The sequence below is a fragment of the Chrysochloris asiatica genome, unplaced genomic scaffold (genome assembly GCF_000296735.1).
Source record: "Chrysochloris asiatica unplaced genomic scaffold, ChrAsi1.0 scaffold00058, whole genome shotgun sequence".
NCBI lineage: Eukaryota > Metazoa > Chordata > Mammalia > Afrosoricida > Chrysochloridae > Chrysochloris > Chrysochloris asiatica.
The window spans coordinates 4,129,174-4,136,563 of record NW_006408576.1 but is presented as its reverse complement, the minus strand read 5'-3'; the positions used below and the strand labels follow the sequence as shown (position 1 = coordinate 4,136,563).

The 7,390-nt window shown below is 35.1% G+C and overlaps 1 protein-coding gene across 3 annotated transcripts in view; it reads left to right on the top strand.

Annotated features, from left to right (window-relative positions):
* The window catches only part of MYT1L (myelin transcription factor 1-like), a 399,784-nt gene that overhangs the window by 223,070 nt on the left and 169,324 nt on the right, over positions 1-7,390 (top strand). The window lies entirely within an intron of this gene.

Sequence of the window (7,390 nt, the reverse complement as noted above, 5' to 3'; positions counted from 1 at the left end):
AGTGTTATTCTGAGGAGAGCATGTCTTCTAGTCAGGGTGACCTTGCTATGTTCTTCATTGGCATCTCTCATTTCTCAAGCTTAACCAGTTGCTATCAAATCAGTTTCAACTCATGGAACCCATATATGTGTCAGAGTAGACCTGTGTTCCACAGGGTTTTCAGTGACTGATTTTTTTTTTCAGAAATACATATCCAGAACTTTTTTCCAAGGTGCTTGTGAGTGACCTTGAAACTTCAAACCTTTTGATTAGCAGTAATCCTGGCGTGGCGCTGTGGGTTAATGTGCCAGACTGCAAAACAGTCTGAACTGCAAGGTCGGCGGTTCAAACTCATCAGCTGCTCTTCAGAAACCCTATAGAGGGTCACCATGGATTGGAGCTGACTTGACGGCACTTAACAACAACAACAGTACAAAATAACCATTTGCAACACCCAGAAACTGTCACTTCTCAAGTTTAAGAAGTGTAAAAGAATATGAAGCCAAGATTTGCCTTTACTACTTAAAGCAGATAAATGCTTTATTTTTTTGAATAACCTATCTTTGAAATAATTCCACTTTAAAATCCCCAGAATATTTACAATATTTGGAAAGCAGAAGAAATATGTTGTTGTTGTTGTTAAGTGCTATTGTCGAGTCGGTTCCGACTCATAGCAATCCTGTACAGGGTTTCCGAGGTTGTAAATCTTTACGGGAACAGAGAGCCTCATCTTTCTACTGCAGAGCAGCTGGTAGTTTCGAACTACTGACTTTAAGGTTCGCAGCCCGATTCATAACCACTATGCTACTAGAGAAGAAATATGGTAGGATGGAAAAATATTTGATGTAGTGAAGGAGCAGATTATCGCCATAGTTCTTTCTGGCACTGTTGTTGTTGCTAAATGCCATCCAGTCAGTTCCAACCCATAGTGACCATGTATAGGGATTCCAAGGAGAAGCTGGTGAGCTTGAATTTGCAGTTCAAACGGCTTTGCAGTCTGACGGCATTAACCCACAGCGCCACACCAGGACTCCATAATTCAGGAGGGAAATCACAATGTACCCATAACTTATAAAGAAAATGAGAGTCAATTTCTACTAGATTAATTTCTATTTCCAATAATTCAGAAGTCACTTTTTAACCTTTGACTATAGATTGATACCTTAAGGTTTCCATAAAACTAACAATATTTTTGGTTTTGTTGTTGTGAAATACCATCAAAAATACCATCAAAAGCAAGTTCCAACTAATAACGACCCTGTGTACAACAGAACAAAACACGGCCTGGTCCCGAACCACCCTCACAACTGCTGCTACTGGGTCAACCCATCTCATTGGGGGTCTCCCTCTTTTTCACTGCCCCTCCACTTTACCCACCGTGATGTCCTTCTCCATGGACTGGTCCCTTATCTTTTTTATTAGATACAATTTTAAGATGTGGTTTTCTTTTCAATCTAAAAAGCTAACAAAGCTGGCATTTTCTGGACATAAATGGCATGCACCTTCCACTTCTTTATTCCACTCTCATTTTCAAGATTCCCCTTTTCAGCCATGCTGAACTATAAACCTGTCAATTTGAAAGAGTCTTAAGGGGGTCTTCTAGTTAAATCACATCCTTGTTTAGATGAGGATAAATGAGACAGAAAGGGATTGATGCTAGGTTCCAGTTAATAGCTGGGGGGAAACTATGACCAAATCCCAAACTGCTTCACTGCCTCAGTATATTCTTGTTGCTGGAAAGCAGGAAAGTGAAGGCCAGCTCACTTTGTCCCTTTAGTGGCGAGGTACCTCTCTCTAGTAGAAACAATTGTGTTCAACAGTACCTGAACTGATAGGATTACTTCTCTTACTCTTACTTAGATAGATGTGGGAAAGAAAACACATCTATCTCAAAGTTTGTCTGGAATATTTGAAGACAAGATTTCATATATAAAGACTAGTAGTCACGATGGTGCCTATGTCATAGGGTTGTTATTAGGTTTAAATGAGAACAGATAGCTACATGCCATGAGACTTTAACAAGTCTGTGTTTCTTTATTCATGTATTTCACTTATTCAACACAGGGACATTCTATGTTTTACCATTTACATGATGTGGTCTGTGTAATGATAGTCACTATTTGTTCTTTCCTTAACTTGTGATGTTTTTGTCTTTAAAACACCATGATCTTCTCATTAGAATCTAAGACATTATCAAATGTCTGTGTTTACAAGTAGTAAAGTTACTTTTTATATTTATCTGTTTCTACAACAACAACAAAAATTAATGTCATATAAAACAATGAACTTTGATCATTTGAGATGTGTTGATGCACTGCCATGGCCTGTCTTCCTTGGTTTGGTAAAGACTACAATAATGTATCTTCTGAAATAGTTCTAAATCAGTTGTCTACTTGTTTACCCATGACCTATTTTAATGTTTAAAAAGAACATTAGTAATTGAGTTAGGATTAGATATTTAAAGAATCAGAAAATGCTCAGAAGTTGTGTTTTATAGTTTTTTTAAAACAAAATACTAAAAATGCAGTGCTAATATTTATAAAGCAACATCATAAAGATATAATCCACAAAGTTCTAACAATACCTTACTCTAGTCATGAAGAGGAGGGGGAAAATATCCCAGAACATCACTTTAATTTAAATTAAAAACATTTTAATGTTTTTTTTTAAAAAAAACAAAAAACATTTTTTTATCTCTAATTGTAATTGTACAACATGAATTTCTTATAGCAATCTGAGTCAAGAGATAAAAATTAGACCTACAAATTTCATTATGTGTACATAAGAATTTTAAAAACACATAATACTTAGATGGCAAAATAATAATATTTACAATTGGCTAATGGAAACATAGAAAAAATACATAAAAAAGAAAGTAATTGAACCAGATGATCACTAGCTTCTAGCATAGTCTTTAAAATTTTGCGATTCCACCCGTGTTGAGTACATGGGCTGGACCTTACTTTCAGAGTCTATTACTTTTGAGGGGAATTTTTTTTAATTTTTATAGAAATGTACAATGTAGTTAGAAAATATAATTTTTTTAAGGTTTTTTGGTTGTTTTTTTTTTAACCTCTAAATGATTTGGTATTTTCTTTAACTCTATCTAAATAATTATGCTCTCTTATTTAAACTATGGGGGCTCTGGCTGGCACAAATGGCTAGGTACTCTAATTTGTTGTTGCTGAGTGCCATGGATTCGGTTCCAGTTAGTAGGCTTGAACTGCCGACCTTGGGGTTAGGAGTCCAGTGCTAATCCTATATTACCACACCAGTACTCAACTACTAACTGCAAGGTTGCCTATTTCAACCCACCCAGAGGCACCTAAGGATCACAACCTTGAAAATACTATGGAGCAATTCCACTCTGTGTTGAGTTGAAATCAACTCATTAGCAATAGATCTGAATTTTTCCTTTTTGATTATTCAAAACATAAGTGTATACTTTAAAATACTTTTCTGGTAAAATGTTTTTATCATTTTAAAATATTTTACATATTTGATAAGATATTGATCACATGAAGAACTAGTAAAACCCAGTCTTGAATTTTTTGTGTGTATGTTCGGTCATAATGTTCTATTTGTGGACTATTTGTACCATGTTGTTAATCCCAGACTGGCACAGGAAGTCCTGTCCATCTCCCATAGCCCACTGCCATTTCATTATTAGCTTCAGCAAACACATAACTAGAAAGGTAAATAGCCTGAAAATATAAAACCAGAGATGACATTCTAAAAACTACATGTAAATAATGTTTCTCAGTACTAGATGAGCTTGACACATGGCTGATATTTAGAAGCTGCTTGTTGACGGATTGAATGACTGTTCCCCTCCATTAGTCTAGATAATTAAGAGTTGACTTTCTCTTAAGTGTATTTGAAAATAGTTAAATACCAGTAACTTCAGAGATTCTATTAACCTTCGAGGATTTTCAGCCACTCCTGGAATTTTCATCCAGTATGCTCACATTTACTGCTGTCAGTCATCACATCTCAATGTCACAAAGCTTGGAAGGCTATGCATATGAGCCAAAACAGCTCAATGGGCTGCATATCCAGATGCTAATATATTTCCCTTGCTGTTTCCAGATTTCTTCTACAAATGGCCTAATTTCCTCCAGGCATCTGCTCCACAGACCAGTGCCACCATTAAATACTAGCCAACCCATGTACAAAGTTCTGACAACATATGGAGCTCTTTCATATGGTGCATTCTAGTCATGTGATTCTTTCCACATCTCTTTATGAAAGACCAGGTAGTTGTTTTAAGTTTTGGTTTTGTTCTTTATCTCCACTTTACAGATAAGTTAAAAGTCTCTGGGTTAAAGAAATGGTTAAGTGCTTAACAACTTGCAAAAAAAATTGGCAGTACAAACCTCCCCAGATGTACCTCAAAAGACAGACCTGATGAACTGCTTCTGAAAGGTCATACCTGTGAACACCTTATGGAGCAGTTGTTCTCTGTACACATGGGATCACCACGAGTGACTAGATATCAACTAAGTATAACAGATAAGCTAATTAAAGTTCTAAAAATTGGGGTTCCTAGAATCATATAATTAGCTAACAGTAAAGTTGTAGCAAGAATGAGCTTAACTAACTTCTATTTTCATGTTTATTCAAATGAGCAATGTACAAAATCTGGTCTAATTCTACTTCATTTTAGTATTTAAACCTTGACTGTATATTGGCCTAGTTTTCTGATGGTTAAGAGATTCCCTTCTAGTGTTCTCAGTTTCACTCAGCTGTATGATTGTCAGAGACTATGTGAGCAAGCTTTTCCATGTTGACCTTAATTTCCCTGAGGATTGGTAACCCATGAATTGAGTAGAAAGAAAAATGGATATCAAAGATGTGAAATATGGTTATTAAAAAGGTAACCGCTAAAGAAATGGGGACCTACAGAGAGAAGAATATAAGAATAAGTCAAAAAGTATTGTTATAGAATCAAGGAAACTTTTATTTTAAATGAAAATGTCAAAATGTGAAGTTATTGTTTCTCGACACATCCTCCACCTAGGTCTCTACACTTCTAAAGGCAGTGTCTCCATCTCTTTAACCCTTCCCTGAAAAATTCTGTACTCTTCGATTTATACCTTATCAAACAGCAGTTTTGACATTCTCCATAGACTCTAATCATATTTATTTTCAATGTTCTTTGAGTTTGGGGATCAAAAAGATGTCTGAAGGGGAAAGATTAGGACTTTAGGGTAGATGAGGTAAGGTTTCCCAAGGTAACCCTTGCTACCCTTCAAAACTGAGCACATGTAGTGTCATGATGGAAAAAAAAAAAAAAATCCCTCAGCACAACTTTCCTCGTCTTTTTCCACCAATGCAGTTTTCCATTTTCTTAAAATTACTTCATAAGCCCCAATGAAATTCCTGTGCTCTTGGAGAAAATCTATCAAGAATACTCCTTGGAATCCCCAAAAACATTTGCCTTGAATTTAACTGGTTCTGCAGACCCTCTTGAAGATCACTGTTTTGATTGGATCCCTTTATTGAAGGCACCTTAAGGAGTGCTGGTGTGGTGTAGGATAAGTACAAGACTTCAGTCAGTTTGAACCACAAGGTTGATGGTTCAAACTCATCAGTTGCTCCTTGGAACTTCTATTCTAGGTGGCTATTAATTGGAACCAACTCAATGGCACTTAACAACAACAACAACAAAGGATACTAAGATAAGTGTATTATTGAGAAAATTTGTCTGCAGACATCCACTGATTACACAGATATGTTTAAATATATTTTGATTGGAATAAATCCATGCATGTATGAATAGAAGAAGTACTTTTTTACTTACCATCTTGTAAAAATTGTTGAGAAACTCAGAAATTGGAATAATTCATTTGTTTTTTGGGAAAGATAAATTGAAGATAATCTCAAGATTTAGGATGTGGAAAACTAGTACATAACCAGGTATATAGCAGATTTGGCATGAAGGTGAAGAATAGAAAAGTATAAATATGCCTCAAGAGACACTTGAAAATGCAGTCAAATGTCATAATCCAAGCACAGGATTTGCTGTGGTCTTAGAAATAACAGGGAAGATGCTATAGACTTTCTCTTTTCTTGTTCACCATTTTCATTGACTTCCTTTTTACAGCCCAAAAATATAAGAATAGAAGTGCATAAATCAAGAGAAGACTATAATTTATATATATATATTTTAAATCATTAGAACAGGTTTTTCTTCAATTTCTAAGAGTTTGAATCCTAGGCCAGCATCAAGGTGAATATTTTAGGTTATTGTGTTCAAAATGTTTATCATTGCATTCAGCAGTTTTCTTTCACTGATTTTCTTTCCTCTCGTTGATCTCTGGAGATGACTTTATCCTAAACTGAAGAAAACAACTTATGAAAAATTACCCAAAAGACAGACAATATTTGTTTCATATGATAGCCTCTATGCCTAATAAATGGGAAATTTGATTCACTGATGTTTAGAAAGAAGTGTTAGATTAAAATGTTTGTTTATTCCACATGTGGGCTAGCAAGAATGTTCTTCTCTGTTACTGATATGTTGAGATCCAAAGCATTTTTACAAATAAAAGCCTTTTCTACAGAGCTATCGTAAAACCCATTTAAAAAAATAACCACTGGAGGCACAAGAGATGCAAAATTTTACTTGTCAGTATACCTCACTACTGAAAAGTGCTAATCTACTTTTTAAAATCTTGCTTGGTGTTTTTAATCATAAAGAAAAGAATAAATGTGAAAATGGCGTGTTGTTGTTCAGTCAGTTCTGACTCATAGTTCTGACTCAGAACTATGAGTCAGTTCTGACGCATAGCGACCCTGTATAACGTTTTCAAGAAGTGACTGGTAGATTTGAACCACCAACTTTATGGTTAACAGCCCAGTGCTTATCCTACAGTGCCATACAAGGACTCCAAAATGTCATAGAGTTAGCCAAATTCAGCCTCAGGAAGGGAAATCCATTTGAGAATCCATTTATTATAATCTATACCTTGCAACTTAATGTTGATGATTATGTAGTATGATAAATAAAGGTAATATTTCAAATATTCTTTGTGTATTAGACAAAAATATTTTGGATGAAACATTGAAGTTTTATGTGTGTTTTGAAATGGTCTCTTTTTTATAGAATAATTTTTAGATAATTTCAAGAGATCAGATATGACACTTAATCACACATTTCTACCAACTCACCAATAGTTTTCTGAGGAGGTGAGATGAATGAACATAATAATAATACTGTGTGTCAAATTAAATTCTGTACCATATGTGCTACAGTTGAACCAACTCATCCCAATCCTGGTTTTTATAGGAATTTGGTCACTGTACACTTTTTCACCTCCCAGTCTTCTGCTAAAATAAGGATGTTGGAATAAGAGTTAATCTGGTTTACTGACTAAACTTTTACTAGAGAGTTTCATCTGCTTCACTG